A 25144-nucleotide genomic window follows, 5' to 3' on the forward strand; every position below is an offset into this window, starting at 1 on the left:
TTATGAATAGTTCATTCCCCAACACATCTTGTGAAATCGGCTTCTGACTGGATTATCTATCTTCATTATCCCCTCAGCTCGAAAATCTCAAAATATTTCCCTCATGCTCACACTTAGAACCCCAAAATACTTCCTCCTTGCTATTTACCCTAGATCTCCATCTTACCAAGAAGGAACATGTGCCACATATAATCCAGTATCATACATTAATTCTTTATCTGACTACTACCATTATGTGAAATATCAAACACAGAGCTGTCCTCCCTCCTCTTTCAGTAGTAATGCTTCCCAAGACATCTACTTGCTACTCTCAATTTCCATAAAACCTACTTGTCATTTTTGCTTGAGCAGAAGTTAACTGTGTGATCTGGCCAGTAAGTTCAACTTTATTGAGGGATGATGGGTAAAATACATCTGACTGATGCTGACTGCAGCTGCAAAGTAACTGCAATGCTTTTTTTTTTTTTTTTTTTTTAATGTAGGGAAGCAGAAAGTAAATCAACAAGCAGATACCTTTAACAAATGTACCATGTTCCCCCTCAATGGATTTGTCACTCCAATGCCACTACTACTTCCGTATATTGGACCAGACGCAGCTTAAGCACCTCTACCCATTCAGCAGTGTGTATCCAAGATGCATGTATTTCAGAATAAACTAGCACTACTAAAAGCAGCATGGAAATTAGATACTTTCCATCCATACAAAATCTGTCCATCTGCCACAACACTGAAACTGCCTTTTTTCCTCCTGCTAATGGGAAAAATGGGGTGGTGGTTCAATCACATCCAAATCAAATAAGCCTGAGTTGAAGTCTCTGCCCTATTAGCAAAATTAGTTGCTACCTCTTGGGTCTAAGAAGCAGCCACATCTGTCCCCATGACTGAAGCAGCAATTAACAGACAGTTACCTGCAAGGTCCCAGGTTCTACCAAGAAAATGAGATAACAGAAAAAACCTGCCAGCTTGCCACAGTATCACTGCAATAGGCCTGGGAAATGTATTTTTAGCATGTACAGCAAATGGAATTTCCTCAATTGTGTTTATCAGATGGCTTCGGATACATTCTAAGAAATCAAACGTTAAAGGGCATCACCTTCACATATGAGGCTAGACTATTGAAACTTGAAAGACCATCAAATTACCCTGAATAAGCCTAAAATGGACACCTGTTCTTAAAGAACTGCACTGAGACACCCTGTAATTTATGTAAGCCTCCAGCCAGCCAAGGCAATCTCCCACAGGAAAGGGCCTGAACCATATTTCCAATAGTCCTCTGGAGGTGAAAGCACCATGTCATCAGCCTTCCAGGGTAAAACCATGCAACAATAAAGTGCCAAAATGCTGATGGCTAATATTTCAGCCAAAGCAGAATCTGAGGAAGATCCATAAAAGCACAGAATGAAGCTGAGGTCTTGCCAGAGGTTCCTAATCCTAACACACTGCTGACAGCCACTTTCTGTCACTGATGTCTGTACTTGAGCCACAATTTTAGTAGAAACACAAGCTTCAGAAGAAACAGACTACTGCACGAAACAGTGATGACAGATCAGAGAAGCAAACTCGATATTTCTTGAGCTTGACAAACCATGATCAAGCTCTCAAACTACAGAAACAATTAAAATCCCTAAAGATAAGGGGTCAAAATGAGTAACTAATAGGTGAAAGAACACTTATTTTAGATTTTGTTTTCCTTTCTTCACCTATATAAGTCCAAGACCAGCAACAACTACCTTCAGCAAGGTTTAGGACTCTGAACAGTTATTTCCTTTTAGTATTCTTGCAAAAAAAAATGATGACTGAAGAAATGACCGTGTGTTAGATCCACTCTGGGGCATCAGTCAGTATTACTGCAATTCTTTATAATTCTTTCAAGCTTACCCTGATCCGTGGCTTGACTCTAGAACAGAAGTGTTGAATGCATGCATCCATACGTATCATGTTTACCAACTGCATCCTAGGAATATGAAGAAAGCTGTAATATAATAACCTACACCAATAGAAATTCTATTACATTAAAACTATAATTACCTTACTAAATTTGAGAATAAAAGTTATATTTTGATAGAGTGAGAAAAATGGATTTTAATGAATTATTGTTTTGTTTGGCGTACAGAGGCGTACTGGCGTACATTTGTTACAGCATGTGGAAGCTTTCTTGTAAGCAGATGCAGTCCTTGTTTAATATGTACTTTCAAGCTATACTAACACTCTTTAGCAACAAACAGATAATATTTTACAACACTGTAGCTGTAACTGTTGCTATAATTCATAGCAAAAATTGTCCCAAAGTAATTCTGACTTTAGTATTGTTATTTAAAATATGGAGTTTCTGGGATTACTAAAACACAAGCTCAACTTTGGTAAACCAGTCAAACTGTCAAATCTGATGGGAAAACTTAACAGCAGCACAATTCTGCCCAGTCAATCTTTAGGAAACCAAACAATTTTATTAAGTCTTTGAATGGAATTAAAGAGGTATGGATCCTGATGTTTTTCTCTCATTTCATTCCCAGCTTTGTGATTACACTTAGTGAATAAGAACTGCTCCTCTTCTCAATACACAGCCTACTTCATTTAGACCCCAGATACCATGCAGAAACCTACTTTGATGATCACAGCTTACCATCTTTCCTCTACTACACTGCCACCCCCTTTCACAGAATTTTAGCTGATACAGTGACACCTATTCACAAACACTGAAGCCTTTGTTTCCCTCCCACCTCTCTCTGGCTCATTGTTTTTAAAAACATGCGGAAGAAATACTGTTGCAGGCACAAGCAGGGGAAGAGGCAAAACAAAAAAACCAACACTAACACCAACAAAAACAAAAAAACCTTTAAATAGTTCCATTTCCCTTAATCTGATGCAAACTTCACCAAGTCCAAACCAATATACACCACTCTAGAAACAGAGCTTCCTAATCGTAAGAAAAGTTCTGGCAAGAGATGAGCTACAGTAGAGCAATTGCCAGAAACCTGTAACAAAAGAATGCTGAAGACATTCAAATAAAGCAAGTATCTTCTAGAACTCCTTTTTAAACTATAATCTAGGACTAGCAATTCTCATACAAAATTTCTTATGCTCTTTAGCTCATTTTTATTACTTCAGCTGATTAACATCTTTTTAAGAGCAGATACCAAGTTTTTCCACAGCAATAAAAAGCAATCCTGGCCAAGAAAAGATTTGCCCATTAGCCGCACTATCTCCACAAAGACAGCAGCCTTATTAAATTACAACTGTTTGAACAAGGTCAAGCACTCAGGGTTTAATTCAAAGTGTTTCCAGGTATAATGTTGTCAGGTCAACTTAAACAAGCCAACAGAGGCTTTGAGCTTGATTAAATATTAAAACAGAATCTTTCACATCTGTTTTTACCCAAGGATGAAATTACTGTACATCACTTCAACCAGCTCATTAATACACTAAGCACATATCTTGCCTCAAAAGGTTACAGGAATATCAATGCTTTCAGTGTGCCTGCAGTGAAACCTACACAACTCAGCTAGAAGTGAGGTCACTGCATACTTTAGCAGGATGTCAATATTTTTTTATAAATGTGAGAGGTAATCAGTTAGTCATAGATACATTTTAAATTAAAAGATGGGAGCCTCCAGTGTAGCTAAATCAGCTGCCTTTGATCTGAACCTTTTAAATGCTCATCTTATTTTCTTTGATAGATAACTTGATAACAGACACAAAACAGAAAGTTTGATCCAACAGTAATTATTTTTCCAAGTGGAGGGCTGTCATGCCCAACTAGAAAACTGCTTTTAAAAAAAATATATACAGCACAATTTTTAATTGAAAGATAAAGAGGTCTATCAGGATCATCTATTTCAACACCTATCAGGATCATCTACTTCAACACCTATCATTTTTAATAATACTTTGATGGCATGTTTGGGTATGGGAGAAGAGAATGCATTTGAGGATACAAGTTCTTTGACAATGACAAATACACAGTATTAACTACTCCACATGGCATCTGCAGCCCTTTAAAACACAACCAAAAAAATAGATACTCCTCTAGCATTATCTTTGTATGAGACAGGAGACATTAGTCAAATCATGTTTCCTGACTGCAATCCATAAAAAGCAGAGACAAATGAAAGTCATCTATTTAGAGCAACAGATGTACAAGACAGGACTTGGAAGGGAAGCTATGGGAAGTGTTTTGCATCTAGACCATGCTTATCCCAGATAGAAAACGGTCTCTGAATCTGCATATGCTGAAACCGAACTTAAACATCACTTGTAAAATAAAATTTTAAAAAGCCTAGCAAACTTGATACAAAACGTTCAAATCTGCTGCACAGTCTTAACAGCACACTCCTAGGGCAGGGCAGGAAGAAAACTGCTTGAATATAAAAGGTCATACTTAATGAACAGGAGAAACCCTAACACCTCTGAAAGCCCCAGCATCTCTTTGAGAAGTCAGAACTATATATTTTAAGTACTGCTAATAAGGCATGAGATAATTTGCTTAAGACAAAATAAAATTCCAATACAACACAGTCTTCTACCACCCACTAATTTACACTTGAACAATATAATCAACTAGACCAAACTATGCTTAATGCAAAGTCAATAAATTCTTTTTTGGCTGTTGACACAAAAATCTACTGGGAATGAAACACTTGAGGAAATTAATCATTATAACACTCTGGTTCAATGCACATCTGTATTGAAATAATTTGGTCTTTAATTCACTTTATTTGTAGTTGGGTTTAAAGCAGTAAATTTGATAGAAGCAGGCCTCATTAAACTGATCTAGTTCTAACTGCTTTTCGTTAAGCTTGGTGTATTTGAACAAAGTCAAAAAAGATTCATTTCCTTTAAAACAATTGTGCCTTATAAAGCAACCCAAACAAACCAAGACCATTAATACATAATATAATGAAGGCATTTGCATTTGATCTGAGCAAAAGCCAACATTAATGATCTGTTTGCTTTCCATACCTTTTCTGGAGGCACAGACACTCCTTTCTTACTGCTCACAGCACCACACATGGACAAATAGCTGGAAGATCACCAAAATAAAGTGTCTAGAAGCTCAGGTTATTATGACAACTTCACAGCTTCCTGCTTTAAGAGTTACGTTTAATACTTTCAACACAGATGTAGTTTAGCATTGTGGCTCCCAGATATACTTAGCTTGGAAATCAGCAGCAGTAGGTGGCTGGTGCAAAGATACCTTGGGAGACACCACATCCATGTGCTGGGGAAACCTGTGCCAAGTTACCTGACTGCACAAAAGTGACAGATCCAGCTAAGAGAATTACACCAACACTCCTCTCTACATGAATTCAAATCCAGCAACTCTGCAAAAGGTGGCAGCAATCACAGCTCCATATGTAGCTGCCAGGACACTCTGAGCAGTTCAATAGCCTAAGCATATCTCCAACTTGAAGTCTTCACCCCAATCTCTTTCAGGACAGAACTTGATGTCACTGCATATTACCACAGGAGCCCTCATGTCAGCATAACACACTATAGGAACATCTGGCAAAACAGAGACAGTTACATGAAAAATGTGCTTAAAGACGTGTGCAGAAACTCAAGACATAATGTTAATCACTTCCACACATTTACCTCTCTATTCTGCTGGAGCAACACAACAGACAGCACATTCTATGCCAAGGGACTGCCTACTCTCAGGTAGGCACATAACCAAAATCATACATGGTATGAATAAGCTCATGTCTCCAGAGATTTTTATTTTCTTGAATAATACTATTGCGGTACACACATGTATTTCAGTAAAGTACACATACAATTCAGATAAAACAGAATATTTTTGTGATTTCAAGAGGTGAAGAACTTTTCAAATTAAATTTTGACCTTCCCAAGACAACACTGGGCCTTGTCCCATCCCCCTGCTATCACCAACATGTACAGCTCATGCCTCCATGTCCACTCCTTCAGCAACAGAAACATGTACCTGTGTAATTTCAGCCTTACTATGCCATACCTATGCTACAACTGAGTTTTAAGTAGCAGTCACATGTTAAACTGGGGTGGGAACGAAGAAGACAATAACCTAGCATGAAATAAAAAAATTATTCCTAGCAATTAAAAAAAATGCACAAAAATCCCCACTCCACCTGAGGTCTTATGAATTTTTTTCAATTCTTCAAAACACAAAAGTACCAACTTCCAAGGCTATTTAGTTACACTACTTTCTAGTCAATCCCAGTTATTACTACAGTACTAAATCAAAAGAAAGAGAGGACATAAATGGTTTGCACTCCTCATAGCCTTTAATTTTCCATAAGGCTTAGTCTGATATACTTTAGTGGTTCCAGGATTTGAATTGGGATTTAAGTACTTAGAAATCTTTCCCACCTCCAAAAACAAACATCACAGGGTTATTCAAGTGATGTTAGGTGACTACCACTTATTCCATAAACAAACATTGAACAAGCATAGTAGTGCAAAGATCACTCCTTAAGTTGCTTCAACTAAAAGAAGAACCCACAACAATCAGAATGGCTCTACTACCAAGTTTTTCCCACTCCTCATACAAATTGGTCATAAAATTACCTAATGGGTGAGGAACACACTAACACTGCACTTGCTAGAGATCTCAGCAAGCATCAAACTCATCAGTAACCAAGTTTGGTTTACTGCAGTTGGACATGGTGCCATGACATCTGTTACAGCACCCCACATGTTCTGGCCCAAGTATCTGAAGCTGGCTGCAGCTAGTACCAAGTACTCAATCAGCTCGAAAATACAGCTTGAAATCTCAACACTGCTAAGTGGCTGACAGCACCTGCAGAAAGGAAGCTGTTCTCAGTAACAAACATTACCACTACAAAGTTTACAGTAGACAGTGTTTTCTTCTTTCACGTTCCTTTCATTCCCTGTAGTCTTCTGAGTTTCTCTCCTGTCCTTGCTCAACCTTGCACCTCATTTTTCTATTTTTAAAATCAAAACCCTTCAGTCTTCATTGGTAAATCACTGTATAAATGAGGGTAGTGCAAATAAAACATATTGTATATATACATATGTGAATTAATATGTTTAAAAGTAGAGTACCTCAAGGCATATAAAAATCACTTCTGAGAAGAAAAGAAAATTCTCTTCCCTGGAAGCTGTTTAAAACTGTTATTTGCATCAATTCCTGAATTGCTACTGCTAAGTGTCATTAGAATATAAAATCACACTCTGCAGTTTTCTCCTCTTGAGGTTTACAGTTAAATGATAAGAAAAATACTTCCTGGTTAAATTGGACAGATAATGCAATACAGCTTTTATCAAACCAATAAATATGTTATAAAACACAAGCCTCTGGCCCTAAGAGACTTCCTTCTTCAGGTGCTGGCAGTCTATAAATTAGCTCATTTGTAGCACAGAAAAGCTCCATAATTAGTACCTAGTTTATCATTAAAACCTTGCATTCACTGTATGATGTCACAGACTACTGAGTCTGGCTCTCATTTACACACTCAATTATTTTCTGGCATCCCAGTGCAGTTGCTCCCATTATTTCCTATATAATTGACCAACTTCAACAGCTGCAATTCTTCTCTTGTAAATACAGAACATATTGTAGATGACAGAATCATAGTTATCACTCTTTAAAAAATTCCACATAACATACAGTTTAAATTTGACAAAGCTTAAGATGTTTTGCCCTGCAGCCAGCAAAAGTTTGATTTTAAAAGCACTGTACAGTAATTAAATTTAAACCACAGAATTACTTAAAGTACTACACTCATTGACTGGTAGAGCTTTTATTGCAATAGATTAGACTCATTACTTAAGAGTCTGAAAAGCAGTTGAAGATCATTTACCTCTCATATTAGAAATTAATACACTTACTTTTGATTACAGCTGTGAATGTGACAGAGATAGCAGTTTTGCAGATCCAGGCATGCCAGATACTCTCCTGGACCAATGGAGGGAGGAATTATCCTAGCTGACTCAAATCTCACCTAGTGACCAACAAGCTAGATCCTCCTAAATCCTTCTGGCAAAACCTGGAATGCATGCTCCTAGAATTTCTTCAACCCAACAGCTTGAAATGGCAACTACCTGTAGGGCAGACATGTAAGATAAAGGACAATTCAGTAAAGTACCTAATTTCACATAGTCATGAGAAACCCTGAGATGTTTCCACCTATTTCTGCAAAATCATTATTTCCAAGAACAAGAAGATCAGAGAAAATACCTTACTTAGCATAAAAACATCTCCAAGCCTGAAAGCCAACAAGCCTTCTCTTACTGGCCCTCAAACATATCAAAAATGGTCTTAATGACCATTAATAAATCTAATGATTCATTAATCAAAGGAAAACACAGTAATAGAAAAGACAGGACTCAACAACCTGCAACAGTACTGTGCAGGAGTGTTCAGCCCTACAGATCAAAAGGCAAAGGGGAAAAGCAAATTTTAGGAAATCTAACATGTACTGCTGTACATACACATGGAAGACAAGTTCCATAGCAAGACAGTATTTCCCCCCCCCTCATTTTTACCCTTTATTCAATATCTTGAAAACAAATAAAACTCTTTTTATGTTGTTTTTTTTCCCCACACCTTCCTTGGAACTCAATGGATAATATCTGTTAATTACATTATACAGCTTTTTATTGTGGATTTAGGGTTTTGTAAATACATTAGGTATATATTGTTTGCACATCAGGTATATTCATGATGGCTTGGATTTCAGACAATTCAAAGGATTTTTATTTGTATTACTAGGAACAACAAAAAACCAAACCTCAAAGCACAAGAAAAAGCAAAAAATTCTGCCTTTTAGTTGTTGCACTTCCAATGTGGAAACCTTGACAGCCAGGACAGAAAAACCTGTTAGCACTCAGGCCATTTCCTCCAGAGCAAATGTATTTCATCAAGGATAACACACTAGCCAAATGTCTCCAGATGCCTCACAGGTAGATGCCCACCAGTACTGATGACATTTGGAAAGCTGTCTTGGGCATCTGCTGCTGTGGTTGCACTGTCTGAAGCATTTTTTCCAATTAAGCCATATGATCCATGAGAAGGGGAAAAGACAGAAATAGGGAAGATTCCAACTCAAAACCTGTACACAATTTAAGTTTTGATTTGGCATTCCTGTTTTACACCATTAAAGATACTTCACGTTTTCAAGCCACAAAAGAATGCGAATAATTTAGATCACTATGAATCTTGCATATGTGGATGCTGGTGAGAGTCAGGGAAAAAAGCAGCTTGAATTTTCCCAAGCTAATCAAAGGAAAACAGAAAGGAAAGAACTAATAACAAAGCTTAGCACCTGGTGTTGTGGACCGGAGGAGTGTGTGAAGAATGTGATATTTTGGTAAAATCATGTTTATAAGAGGTGTTGCCTTCCTTGAACCAATGAGCTTAATGCTATCCTTGGTTCTGCAAACCAGTCTATAAAAATGTGTCTACTTCTGCAATAAGTTGCTTCTTCTGCTTTCTGGATGAAGCCTGTGTTGCTCTATTTCTTCGCAGCTCCCTAGTCTTACAGCAACATGCACATGAAAATCTGTACTGACCAAATTCAGGAAAGCAAAATCAAGGCAAACACCCTTCTACAGGATGGCTGCAAGATACAACAGCATAGCAGTACAACTGAGCTACACAGTATATAATTTTTTTCTTCAAGACCAATATTTTATCATTAAAACTATTTTATCATTTATCAGTGTACCAATGTATCAATGACAACATATTTGTATTAATCTGCTACAAATACAAAGGCAAACTTGCAGCAAAGCCTTACAGCCAAAGAACAATACTTTAATCATATGGGATTACAATTTCAGTATGCTCTAATTAATGAGGAAGAAAGTGACCTCCGTGGTGGAACGCTGGGCAAAAAATAGGAAGCTTGTAGCAATCCATTAAAAATATTTGAATATCTGTGTTCAAGATAAAAATTCAAACAAACCAACCTCAAAAGAAACGTATTCTCTAGATATGGATCGGGCAGCTAGTGAGGCTAGCCTTTGGAGTCCTGTAATTAATGACCACAATATGAATTTCAAATTAGTTATGAATACACATTCGCTAAGTTGACATATTGATAAAGCTGAGGATAACAAGTAAGGTCATCTATACAGAAAGGTTACTGTTCAACTTGTTGTGCCATGGGGGAGAGTCAGGATCTTCTTAAATGAGGTACAAATTCAGACATTAAACAGAAAAAAAAAACTACAGTACTACAGAAGTGCTTCTGCAGCATAAATGAGGCTACTCACTTCCAAATAATGTTAATAATATTAACAAAATTCCATCATTCTTTATTTGTTTGCAGAACAGCTCTTGCCTGTAATCTAGGTAAGAACCTAGATAAAGAACCATCTTTAAACAGAGCATCTGCATCATACCTCCCAAGACAGGATCTTCTCCCAAGTCAGAATAATTAAGCATTAAATTAAGCTCTTAAGAAACTGTCTTCACTGCATTCACTTGGTCTTTTGATTCTACTCTAATGGATTATCTATTTAACTTAGTCAGAATTTAATCCAGTGTTACAAGTCACAACCATGGAAAGATTATTTTAATCCAGCTATAAAAGCTTGAGCTCTTGAGCTAACACACTAGATCGACCTATTCTCAAGTTTCACCTGAGCTACTATACAAGCAATGCAGATCCTGAAGCACAAAAAACCATGGGAAGGGATTGATGAGTCCTGACTTTAGACTCTGGAAACAAACAGCACGTTAAACCTGCATTTTCCACTCAATTTTACATCAGTCAAAAGATACATACATGTAAGTAAGAGCCTCAAACCAGCTATTTTTTAAGCTGTGTGAACTGATGGTGGAAGACAGGTAGGTGGGTAAGAAAACATAGAGGCAGTGAAATGGCTGAAAAAGAAAGCATTTTTTCACTCCTTCAGCAGACAATCAGTCCAACACTTCCCATTTATATCTCTAATTTTCCCAAATTATTGTAGGCTAAATAAAAATATATTAAACTCTGCAAAAGAGCCTAATAGAGATTATTATATGACAGGAAACAGCATGAACTATACTGTGTCCTATACCACAACAGCAAAACTCAAATCATAGTTGCCTTTTTCCTTCCCCTAATTATGAGCAGTCAAACCACAAAACCTATGTTAAGATCTTATCAGTTAAGGTTCTCTCATGGGAAAAGCTCAGAAACAGCTTTACAAAGAATCACTGCTCAGCTTCAAGTCTCTGAAGTGGTCACAAGTTTAGAAGAATGAAATCTGTCCATTTTAACACAATATTTGGGCCACTTCCATCACTTGAGATATTTGTATTAGTGACTTCCTAATTAACACTCTTGAGAAGCACTCAAAGCTAAACAAAAGTAACAAAAACAACCCCACAGTACACTGTTTTTACTGACACTGGTATCACCTAGGAAGTATAGAGTCTGAATATAAACTGGTAATTTGGACAAACCAACCCAGAGAATGTAGCTAAATTGTACGTCATGTGAACAAGTTTTATATCGATTATACATTACTGCCTCTTACTTTCATAACAGGACACTTGTCAGTACCCTCCATGGAAGCTGCTAAGGAAGTATTGACTACAGCCTTTCATTCAAGCTGTACACTGATGAAGCTAAACAACCAATATCATTCCCAAAAAACTCCTTCAATGTACTTCTGCTAAATTGGCATAAAATATACTTCTTAAAAATTACTTTTTCAAAGTCAAAACAAAACCCCTCTGTGCTTTGCTATTGTTTTCACTAAATGGGTTATATATTCTAGATTATGCTACTCTTGGACAAGCCTGGAAAAGCACATCTAAGAAACAAAAAAAACAAGCACAGAGCATAAATTTCAAACGTCTCTTCTGTGGCACTAACCACAGCAGGAATAAGTGCTGGTGGCATAAGCTGTATCAAATAGAGTCGTGATGGAATTTAATAGACCTACTAAGAAAAAAATTTTGAAGACTTAATTATTTACTGGTTTGTGAATGCAAATACATTAAAATTGCAAATAAAATATAAACATTACTTTCTTGTAGCACGTTAAAAACTCCTGGGAAAAGTGGTGGTTTTAGTTGTATATAAAAGCCAGCATATCAACAGAGTATAAGAGAACAAATACAACTTCACAGAGCTCTTAACAAGCAAGGGCTGCTGTCTTAGTTTGAAAGGTAGCTCTAAGTCATGCTTTCCTGTTGCTGTTTTGTTTGTATCAAAACACTTGTCATTGTACCTCTGCTAATATCAGCCCCAATTAAGAATTTAATTACTCCTTTACTGGCTTTATAGTCTAACAGCTCATTTTCAATGAAGAGTGATATATGGTAACATGCAATATCACCTGTGGTATCTCCTCCCAGTGAAACTCCTTCCAAGAAAACTCTTTAAATTTAAAATTACAAACTCAAGGGTTTTTTTGTCCAACTGTAGCATTTTTGTAATATTTTACTGAAAAGCTATCCAAAAGCAAGTACCCTTTATTACAGGCCTTAAAAAGATCAGAGGTGAAGGGGACTGCTAGATCACATAACTGAGCAATTTTCCAAGTTGTTACAAGTGTGCACAAGGCTTATCTGTGCCATTTGGGGTAGATTGTAACAGCAGCAAGGAACAGCAGTGCTGTAACCCAGGCTGTGTCAGAAGCTGCCATTTCCAACTCTGATACTGGAAGCAGTATTTTTGAAGTCATCATGCAACCTGCCTTGTCTTCATCTCCAATGAGGCCACAGTCCGTCACAAGTGAGAGCTATCACTGCAGGAGCTATTATATCTTGATCTGCTTTGCCTGAAGAAAGAATTAATACCAGTTTACCTTAGTCATGCAATATATTCCAGGGAAAGTTGCTAAGAGATTAAAGATTTAATTTTCATATATATGTATATAATATTATGCAATAGTTTTAACATGAGGCAATCTTAAAGATGCTAAGCAGACCATTCTTTAAAGCTATGACAATATCTCAGATTTTTATATAATTAACTTTTAAAACCAGATCACAAAAGAAACCTGTTTGATACAAAGCAGAAGTAGAGAGGAATTTTTGGAAATGTACTGGAGTTAGATGCCAGCATTTCAGTAAACTAAAGGGCAAAGGAAGAAAAATCCACAAAAATTCCACCAGGCACAAGAGAAGAGCAATTTCTTCAGTTTGAGAAGCTATTTTGAATATTTATGATGGAAGTATTTCACTAAGAGCTTCAGCACTGATTTCAGAAATGGAAATCAATTTGCTTATTAGGGCAAAAATATATTGGGGTAATGAAACAAACATTAAGTTGCTTCCTTTTCACATAATTTCAAAGATGCATCATTTGACTGTGGTATTTCTACAGCAGAAAAAACACTTCAGCTCCCGGGTTTGAGAATATCATATCCCATTGTGTTACAGCTTTATGTAACAAAATTCATTTAGCTTAGATTAACTTCTAAATTCCATACCCCAAATACTGATTTTTAATCAGCTTTTTCATTACAATCCTAGCATTAAAATAGAATTTCTAGTTTTTTAACAATATAGTTGCTACAGAAACAGTTCAACAACACTTCCTGAAACTGCATGGAAGATGGTCAACTGGTTGTTGGTAGTCAGTGTATGATGAAGGCTGAAAGGAAATCTAAGAATCCTGTAAAACATTATATACTTGACAAAATAAATGAACTCCCAGAGCTTTCAGGAATGAAGTCAAAGTTACACTTAGGGCAGGGAGGATGAACCTGAACTGGATCTGAAAAACATTTTTTCTATAACATGCATTAGAGACCAATCCTTGAACACAGGGTCCATATGAAGAAGTGTCTATTACCCCCTTCTATATAGCAAGGTACACAAGCACACCCCTTTATATATACTTGACAGAACAATACCTTATTAGATTTATATTTTACCCACTGACTTTCTGAAGCAATTGAAGTATTCTCAGAACAATTCCCTTTTGGATCCTTACAAAACAGAATTTTCTTGGACAAAGCTATACTGATCTGAAGACCTTAATGGTTTTATGAAAAAGTATGTTAACACTAACAATCCACAAATGTTTTCTGCAATCCAAGTAACTTAAGTTTGGTCTGGGGGATGCTACGATTCCTTCCTCAATCCCTTTCCAAAATCATTCTAGAAACTAAATACTTTAAATCTTGAAAATAGTCCTTAATAAAATTCTGTGTATTAATTTGTTTTCTAAAGGATGGGGAAAACATGTCTACACAAGATTTAACATGACAGTGAAGTATGACCTCTAAATATACTCCCAAAGATCATGTGTACACTCATAAATGTAATCCAAAATAAATGTATGAACTTGATAATCATCAGATTGCTTAAACTATATTGGATGCAAGTCTAATCAGGCAGAAACAAGAGTCTCCTCTTGGCACCGCTTGAAAAAGGCAGAGCTTTCAAAGTTTCAAAAGATCAATAAGCATGTGGTGACAACAAAGTTGAAAAGCTGAGTTTAGTTACAAATGTTGAACACAGTTACCAATCCAGTAAGATTGGTAACACTTTAAAGGTAGTATGAAAAAAGAAATCCTTCCAGCAGTCCGAAGCTCAGTACCTGGGACTAAAAACCCTTTAGCATAATCTTTGCATTCACTAAATCCAGATTCAGCAGCAGAGCAGCTGCTCAGTGCCTGCTCTGCAGAATTCAATGAACGACAAAAGGTTACCTTAATTCAATGAGATAATCAGCACACATTTACCCTCTACCAAGGGTTTTCCAACCATCTGCAAGGCGGTAGAGCTGACTGCCTATAAAACAACTGGTAGCATGCTGACATGTCCTCACATCACTCATGTCAATGAAAATTTATCTCTTAGCAACAGCTAAAAGAAGCTGAACTTCCAGAAATATTTCAGATGCATCACGAGCCAACAATTTCTTCGTAAGTGATTTTGATTGATGCTGATCTCCAAACAGATGTCTATACTCTAACTGGTAAAATTTATTAAATACATAACTTAAATAAGAAAAAGTCAAGTTGCCATGCCCTAAGAAAGCAGTAACAATGGGAGTCATTCTAGCTGTGCACATAAAAGACAAAAGCTAACCTTATTTAAAGCTGCTGGTCTCACAGTGTCAGTAAAAGTGAAGTAAACACGCATGTGTTGTGGGGAAAGGAAGGAATTTGCTATTAAAGTTGCTGTCAGAAACGGAAAGCTAAGACAAGTCCACCAAAACAAAGATAAATATTTTTTACAGGAAAGGCAAAATAAGATATTTAATGCTATTCCCACCTAGCTACTAAAACTATTTTACGATTCCCTTCTCTGCTACATGGGAGCAAATACAAAATTTTAAGGCATTAATCTTTACAAATAAACTCCACACAAAGCCTCTAATAAAATTAGAAATACACTTGTATTAGCAAAACTCATTTGCATTAGCAAAACATCAAGCAAATTAAAATTTTAGCACCAGACCGAGATCAGGAAATGGAGAAAGCTTATTTTCAGATTTATTACAAGCTCTTCTCTAGGAAATAAGTCATATAGAGGTATGACAATATTGAGAAAGAAACAAAATAATTCATTCAGATTCTGGTTCATGGTAGCAGATAATGAGCAGTCGTGCTTTCTTCCATCACTAGTATCTTCCACAAGACATAAAACAAAATCTGTCAATCCTAGGCTGAATAAAGCCACATTTATTTACTTGAATTCACAGTCAGAATTGAGATATCATCCTGAATTCAGAGCAGTATAGGAAACTGGGAACACGGGAAGATTCCTGAGGTGGTTTACTATTCCAAATAAAAGACTCCTACCACCCATCTCATGTTCAGATCAGAACAGACTCTTGCAACTCTCCTGAAAGACTGAAAGACTGAAAACATGCCTGCAAGAAGAGCCAGCTAGTCCCTGGTTTTAAACACAGTGCAGATTCATAAAACAAAAACAACTGCCCATAGTCATGAAAACTCCAAATGGCAAAACAGAGAACTTATTGAGCACAAGTACCAATAATTTCCTTCCCTAAGTGTATGGCAGACAAGCATGTCAAGTGACTCAACAAGAGCAATTCTTTGAAAAAGCCACAGAGTAAGTCACTGCTTCCAAGTGAGCATGAGCTCCAGTACTTTCAAATGCAGCTAAAACACACAGGTGCAAGCACAGGAACAGACCATCCTGCAGGCACTGAGCAAGTGCTGCAACCTCGAGAACCCACCCTGCGTGTGGTTTGAGTCATCTCTTGACTAATTTATCTATAAATTTCAGACCCTCAGAAAACATCTGTAACATCCAAAAGCCTGCTTTGCTAGATCAGCAGAATGCATGCCAAACATAAAAATAACTGCACTGGGTTTACTATACAGTTTTTCAATATTAAAGTAGATTAATATTTGCAAAACAGCATTAGTAAGGGTTTTGTGACATTCAGTTTTTACAACTGGATAAAGTGGAAAGAAAAGAGAGCTAGACAGTTCAAGGCAGAGCAAAAATATTCAGATCAGAAAAAAACATGTTTATGTATAACCCCATTGTTCATTACATTAACCTCCATGCTAATATCTATGAACTGACTGATAACCAAATACTTACTTGCAGGAGTCAATGCACTGTCCTCTTCCTCTACCATTAACAGATTCTTGTTAAACCAACTCCTACAGCAGGCATACTAGCATTCAGAGGTCAAGAGAGAAAAATGCAGAGTAGGAAATGAAAGCTGAGTATCTTTAAATTTGGAATAGAAGGGAGTGATACAGCAGCCTTCATAAGCATAGAACTTATTAACTAGCTACTATTAAGTTCAGTGATCATAACAGAGCTTACTTTGGTCTTAACAATCTTTTCAGGCACAAACATGGACTTTTTCATCACCCATTTAACTGTATTTTTGTATAATGTCTTTTCTAACTACTGCTCATTATCCACTAATGCTAAGCATTTTAAAGAATTCCACATTACTTGCAGGTTAGGTATTACTCACATTTTCACCAATCAGGTTGCTCAGGACATTGCTTAGTCCAGCTCTGAGGATGGAGATTATGTAGCCACTCTGAGTCCCTGTTCCATGTCTCTCCATCCTTATTTTAAAGGATTTTCTCCTTCATCTACCTGCAATTTCCCTTGATGCAACTTACACCAGTTACCTCTCATTACTTTGCCATCTGAAAAAAATAGCAGTCTCCATCTTCACTATAATCACCCAACATACAGTTCTGAAAGAGGTGCTTTAACACAACAGTCCCACACATCTATGGCAATTTTATCTTGACTGTACTCCTTTCAACTGCTCTGTGTAAGTACTTCCTGCTGCCCAGGGAAGTGTTGGAATCACTGTCCCTAAAAGGATTCACAAAACATGCAGATGCAGCCCTTAGGAACACGGTTTAATGGTGAACATGGCAGTGCTAGGTTAACAGTTGGACTCTCTGATTTTTGAGTCATCTGTTCCACTCTAAATAATTCTGTGATTCTACTAATTCATCAGTTAAGAACTGCCTGTACTCTATGTCTGAAACACAGGTGCCACTGACATTTGTCTTGTATTGAGCCAAATGCAAACACTGCTAGTCAGTGTTGCCACGGATACACGGACATTACATAAAAATTAGTCCCTAAAAGTACAGTCACTCATCTGCACCATTTTGGAAAAAACAGATGTGAAATTAAAGCCAACTTCAAAATACCACCAGTGGTGAAATTAACTCCTGGAGAGCATGTGGAAAGCGTGTGGCAAATTCACCACAGCTCAAGCTAGCTCTACATATATTTGGAGATGAGGAAACATCAGCCATGCCTACCAGACACCTCTGCTGAGATCATACACAGCTTTTTTCCTGTGCCAGAGTCCTGCTTGTAATTAAAAACAGAAGTCTCAAGCCTACACCACCAAGAACAGCATAACTGGTAACTGCTGGGCTGTACCACCAAAACTATGAGGGGAGAAAAATGGGACTCTGCCCCTCTAGACCCAAAAAACTCGACAAAGCAGAAATTCCTGCACACATGAAGCTAGCACTTCAGTGATAAAACATTTACATAAGAGTAGACAATTTACAAGTCCACAGCTTCCCTCACCACATGGGATGTTTCCTTATGTAACATCTTATCTACAGCACAACCTGAAGTCACAATAATCCCCACAAACCTGGAATCTAAGTGCAGCAGCCCTGGAGTTGCCTGCACAGCCATCCCTGTAACAGGTCACAGCCATTCATTTCCAGAAGGCTGGCTGTGCCTGCAAAACCAAAACTTTTAAGCTCTTCTCAAAGAACCTCAAGAGGAGAAAAAAAAAGCCCACAGAAAAATCCATGTAATTATTTTCCTCAATGAGGGATACAAACAGATTGGGAAAAATAACAATAAATACAAATAATTTTGCAATTGAAGGAAATCACACTAGTTTAAAAGTTGATTTGTCACTTACCAGGTAACCACAAAGGACAGCAGTGGATCTGCCAGCCAAGTGGTGTCTGATCTGACATGCTATCATGTTCAGAATTCACAGTCATCATCTGAGCCCTAATACTGCTGTTCCAGCCCACAGCAGCAGTCCATCCACTTGCTTCCATAAAGTCCTAGTGGCCTGCTTGAAACAGGCCCTCAAATCATGGCTCTGGCCTTATACCCAGGCAAATATAGCACTGAACACAGAGAACCAAGTTGCTAACAGGGCCATAAATGGAATCCAAGTTGTAAAGAAAACTCTGGCATTTTTACCAGTTGAGTCTTTTCTTAAAGCTAGCTTGAAATTCTTTCAAAAGTGAGAGTCTACCAAATTGGAAAAACTGCAGTTAATTAGCAGTTAATCTATACCTGTTATCTTTCTTGACAAAAAAATAACATGTCAAAAATAGCAGACAACTTCAACTGCAATTTATCAAGATTTTTCATCACATTTTACACTAAAGTCCTTGCAACAATAAGAAGCAATACAGAATTGCTATCACATTTCAACTGACACAGAAAAAATACCCAACAGTCAAGACCACTGCTATTATTGAACACTGAAGAGCAATGAACAGATAAGAAAACAGCACTGAGAAAATATGCAAGGTAGCTCTCCTTATATCTAAGGCAGCTTTCTGGTATTTCTGTTTTAGAAGCAATCTTGATGAAGCAGATATCCACACATTAACTAGTTGAAGAAAAATTAGCCTGGGAGGAAAAATGCAAAGAGCAAAACCTCTAACCATAGTTTAGGAATCCAATGTCACTCCCAGTTAAGACAGAGGAGTTCAAAGAAAACTGAATAGAAGAATAAACACCAAGAGAACTGCTGGAACTACACAGGATTTCTTTAACTCACTGCTGTCAGTTTCAATAAAGGACTCATCACAGAACACCACACCAATTAATTTTGAAGGGAAACAACCAAAAGAATCAAATTTTAGCAAGCCTTAGGATTAAAGAGCTTGCAGTATAAGGCTTGGAATCACTCCTTGCAGTAAACAAGAACCATGTGCACATCACGCAGAATTATGTTCAGAATATCTAGCTTGGGGGGAAAAAAGGATGAGTAGGGTCTTCCCTTACAGATCTACAGGCTACTGCAAATATGACCCTATTTGCACAAACTAATTCACATCAGAAATTGGAAACTAAGCTCTACCCTGCCTTATAAAGAAACAGACCAATCTAACTCAGGAAACAGCAGTACTCAACTTATTTCCCACCATACAATTCAAGAAAACTTTTACAAATATGCTTCTTGGTTTGGTCCCAATGTGCTGAATTGTGAAACACAAAAAAATAGGCCCCCAAAGCCAGATATATCCATCTATGCAGTGGTATGAGTTGCTTCTCCACAATATGGGATGATGAGAACTTTCCACTTCAATTTCTGGTAAACTCCAGTATGTCAGGTGTTAATGGGATCCATTTCTAAGTGTTCTCTTGGCTTATGAACAGAGTTGGTACTTGTAGCATTTCAGAAGCTACAGGGACAGAAAAAACAAAACAAAACAAAAACAAAAACCACCACACATAAACAAAACAAACCCCCCCAACATAAAACAAACAACAAAACCCACTCAAAAAAACCAAATCAAAACCCAAAACCTAAACACAAGAGCAGAACCTAGTAATCATCCCAGAACTTCCAAGACCAGATCTACACACAGTTAAGGTGCAGGTCACCCTTCCAAGAAATAAAGATAGCTTGTGAATTTAAATAATGAGAAGCACAAACATGAGACTTAGTGTTTGCCAAGTAATGCCAACATTCCTCAGTACTTTGTCACCATGAAGATGTTATGGAGGAGACAAAGGCTGCATCTGAAGACAACAGTATTTTATGGACTGACAAAGTTCAAAACTAGATTTCTTTCATTTCCCTGTGTACAGGCTCTTCAATTGTAGCACTGCAGACACTCTAGAAACTTCCTCATCACTGTATTTTGGTGCTCAGACTCACCCTCAGAAGCCCAAACACCACATAAAGGCAGCTCCCAAAGATCACCATCATGAATATCCCCGTATGTGTAAATTGGAAAGATACATTGTGTACTCCTTTTTCTGCCTCCTTTTTCTGTTTCTACACAGTGGAAAGTATAGAGGAGAGAGGCAACAAGAAATCTCAACCAACGCTGTCTTGCTGCCTACCCACAGGAAGGCAGGAAGCTTAAAAACTGAGCAAGGAGGAGCCTGAATGCCAAAAAAGCAATTCGCTATAGATTGGCCCTTTGCCTGAAAGACAGAAGGAGGAACACCCAGTGTCTGCACTGGCACAAGCTACATACCAGAAAACTGAAATTCAACCCATGCCAAGTTACATCTTGAAAAGCTAAATGTACGTAGGCCAGTGAAAACAAAATTAGATAGGAGTTAGGGTAAGAAAAATTAATAAAACAAGTTTCATTTCACATGAAAGTCAGCTTAGAAAGACAAACTGAAAGGGAAAGAGGGATTAGTAAATTTTTTCATGCCAAGAATCAGATGAAAATCACAGTTGCTGAGCTGTTCAAGAGAGCATTGAGGAGAACCAACATCAAGCCATCTCCATTCAAACGACTTTGAAGTTTAAGTACTAATTATTCTGAACACAGCAAAGATGAAACTGCTGAGATATTATGCATTCCCACCACCGTCTGGTAATGTTACAATGGCCACTCCCTCTTCACCCTCAAAAGTTGGATTTATACTTTGAAATTATGTCTAAAAATAAGCAAATAAAGAGCTGCCAGCAGCCTACAAATATCTGTTTTCTGAGTTTACAGCCACCCAGCACTTGCACTCAGGAGATGACTAACTCCCAAGACTTACTAGGTTTCATGCAGCTCCCAAACTGCAGAACCTTCCTAGCACTTGTCCAAGTCACAAGGAAAACATCAGCAATATTGCCATTCCACAACTGACACCATAAAGAGAAATTAAACAACCTTCTTAAAACTAACCAAAAGTTTTAAATACCACTTTGCTGCATTTCCAGAAGCACATTTTAATGCTTCAAAAGCTTATTGAAAAGCTAAGTATCACTCAATTTTCCTCTCTCTTCACACCCTTCCCTGCTATGTAACCAGTTTTTACACTGCATTTTCTGGTTAATATATTCATACAGCCCTTTTCAGAAAATGCTTGGTGAGAAAAGGTGTGAAGCAAAAGGGAGGGTAACTATGCAAGATGCTCTTGAGCATAAGGAAGAGCACATAAGAGCAGTTAAATTGTTTAAATATGCACTGCAACATAGCGAAGTGCACGAGATCAAACTGCTGCATAACAAAATGAATTATATTTCTGCTTTCTTGTATGCAAGGTTTTTTTAGCTTTTTTGTTTCTTTATTTGAGGAAGATTTATTTTCTGGGGATTTTTTTCAGGACACAAAAAAGACACTAAGTCTTCATCCTGAAAGGTACCATGGCTTTCAGTCTTCCTTCACTCTTAAGGCAGCTCCACCTCTGGCTGGATGCTGTCCTCCACAGACCCAGTTAACACTAAATCAGGCATCTTTTGAAGAGCATTGATTCAAGTTACCTGTCTAGACACATCAAGTGAGTATTTACCTCAATGTAACCACCAGAGTACTTCAGAAAACTGAAAAATCCTTCATATAATATATACTACTCATGACACTTACAATATACCACCTAGACACCATATAGCTGCCAAAAGCTACTGACCTTCCAACAAGATATGTCTTTCCATGAATCTTGTACTTATACTTAACTCTTCAGAGATGGAAAAACCAACTCTCCACACACACTAAGAAATGGAAGGGGATGGAGTAAAGGAAGAGTTAAACAGCTGCACTGCAAGCTTTCTCTTGCTGCAACCCAACACTTGATACAAATCCAGAAGAGTCAGGATAACACTGGAAACACCATTTTTAAACAAATGCTTTCTTCTAGGCCTACGATAATAGGAGGAAACATGACCACTGTACTGCTGTAACTAACTGCAGCTATTTCTAAATCTAATGGAACAAGAGAACTGTATCTAGTTGAACTGGATCACCCAGTTAATAGGGACAAGAAAAGCATTCCATATCATCACCACTAAGACAAATGTTTAGCACTTCCATATCCCTGCCCCAAGTATTTCATAAAATGCAAACCACTCAACACTCCTGTCACACAGTCAAGGCTCCAAGTCTGCAAAACTAAATTCAGTGACACTGCATTTCAACAGTATTTATCTTCTCAGTGCACTACATACTCAGACGCTTTGGGTGGGTGATTGAAGCAAGCAAACAGAAACAGAAATCCCAAAACCAAACAACCAAAAAAACCCCAAACAAGCCAACAAAAGCCCACACACAACAAACCACCTCGCCCCACACAGGCCATACAGTATCTCTTCTGATCACCTTTCAGTCACTCAGGAAGAAAGGTTCAGAGTCTGCATTTGGTACTGAGTGTGAATGTTCAGAGTGACAAAAAGAGAGCTCTAAAGCACTTCTAATGGACCAAATCTTCTGTCTCATCCTGATGAGATGTTAATTATGCATTAAAGAAAACCAACCAAAATTACTCAAATTTCCACAGTCATCAAAACAGATTTCCATGCATCCTTACATTTTTTCTTTTCCTCCTGAAAAGTCAACAAAAGACATACTAGAATGTCACCTCTCGTATTTGAAAATTAAAAAAAAACAAAACAAAAACAAAACAAATATACAAAATTAGTCACCCCAACAAAATTCATCTCTTACTTGTGCTACCTATAGAAAAAGACAAAGGAACTTAAAAATATGCCAATCACTAGCCATTCCCAAGAGATGCCAGTTGGATAAATTTATTGTATTAATTTCAATAAATAATCTTGACATGCCCCATACTGTCACTTAAATGCTTACAATAAAAATAGCCTAACAGTTTTCTTGCAATGTCATCCAGCTTATACATGAATTAACATCAATTCCAAATGAAGATGCAGTCATTCCAATAACAGGGACAACTTATGTACACTTACTTTCACAACTGTCCCCCAAGTATTTAAAGCCATGCAAAGTGAAGAACAGTAAAAATCCCATATTTTAAAAAGTCTCTATATATTTGCTCAGTAACCTCAGTAACTTAGCACAATTAAGTGGTAAGCTATACTACCATGGAGCTACTGATTCACCAACTTCACATCAAAACTATTTTTGTCAGGGAAAACCGTATGCCAGTTTTTAAACACGCAAGTCACACTGCTAATTTTGAGGCACCCAAATGAAAGCTTATTTCTTGCCAAAGCACTTGCTAGAGAACAGATTTGTTTGGCTAACTTCTAGAAGACAGATTTATCCTTATACCAGTATTTTAGTATGGCAGTAATGGCTTTTTCAGCACCATGACCCAACTAACATTCCTTGCAAAGGCTGCCAGTCCCAGTAGGTAGACTAATATGGAAGATTTTTGTTCTTACAAAATTCACGTTACTTGGGTTGCTCAGTACTCCAGCCCTCAAATTTTTCATGTCATTACAGTATCAGAATTACAGCAGAAACTCAAAGTACTTAAACAGACGCTTTATCACTACAAGTAATTAAATGTTTATAGTGTACAGCTACAGCAGTAATTGCACAGTATGCAGCACTTTTGAATTTCCATTCTGATTACAGAGTATGAAGCTCCATGTGTCCCTCAAACACCCGAGAAGTCCAATTTGACGGAAATAGATTTCCATATATAAATGCAATCATATTTAACAGACATTTAGAGAAGCTCACAAAAATAAAGCTACAACTACTCACCTCTGACAGTTCCCCAAACAACTGTTCCTGAAGACTTCACTAAAAAATTCCAACACAAGTGTTTTCAACTCTGCACCCTTCAGCAACTCACCACCAAAGGAAAAAAGACCACTGAAAACCATCATGCAGCTTCTAGGAGACACTGGTGGCACCTCTACAATAGCAAGGCTTTCTGGACTATTCCATGTCTATAACAACTGCCATCAAACTTGACCAGCCAGAAGAGGAAAACAAAAACAAAAAATGAAAACAAACCAAAAACCTCAAACCATCAACTTACAAATATTTTAAGTAAGCCAATTCCACTACAACAGGTAACTTTATTTTCCCCAAATTCACTGAAAATTCCAAACACACTTCACCATACTAAATGGGAAATGATCAAAAAATGCCTGCAGACATGTCTTTGACACTATCCTTTCATAAGGAAAAACCTAATTGATAGTCCTTTCTCCCTCAAGGCTGAAACCCTGTGAACAATTAACTTCAAAACAAGACTCAAGTAATAGCAAAAATACACCCATGTAGGGAGGGCAACTAAAGTAAAACAGAAGGAGGATCCTTCAGTTTAGTTCAAATTTTCACTCTAACACCTTCACTTCTGTTCCTAGAATATTTACATTAATTCTGGTCTCTATTAATTGACATTTTAAAGCCCACTATCTACATATAAATATAATTAAAAATTAATAATTCTGTCTTAAACATCACGAGTCCTACCAGGGGCATCTCAGGCTGTCAAACTACAAGAAAATCAGTATATCCTGACAGAAAATGAAGGTAAAAGGCCACAATCAAATCACACTGCAGATTTCAACTACACCAGTCTGTCAGGCAAGACAGACTCAAATCTCACACCTACAACAGAGCATACAGCTGTACTCTTCCCTGCTGCTCTGTTCATCTACTGAAAATTCACAAAGCAAACTACCCAATGCAGATTGGCAGGACACAGGGAGCCAAGTAAAACTCATTTACCAGAACTGATTCTGCATAAATCTTGAACAGGCATCCCTACTCCTAGACATTTTAATGAGCAAATAAAGCATGAGAAGAATCATTACTTTTGTATTAGGTAAATAAACAAAGG

At 37.4% G+C, this 25144-nt stretch overlaps 1 protein-coding gene across 6 annotated transcripts in view; it reads right to left on the reverse strand.

The window, feature by feature from the left end:
* The window catches only part of KAT6B (lysine acetyltransferase 6B), a 129991-nt gene that overhangs the window by 75078 nt on the left and 29769 nt on the right, over positions 1-25144 (reverse strand). The gene's annotated exons all lie outside the window — the stretch shown is intronic.

The sequence above is a fragment of the Oenanthe melanoleuca genome, chromosome 6 (genome assembly GCF_029582105.1).
Source record: "Oenanthe melanoleuca isolate GR-GAL-2019-014 chromosome 6, OMel1.0, whole genome shotgun sequence".
Lineage (NCBI taxonomy): Eukaryota > Metazoa > Chordata > Aves > Passeriformes > Muscicapidae > Oenanthe > Oenanthe melanoleuca.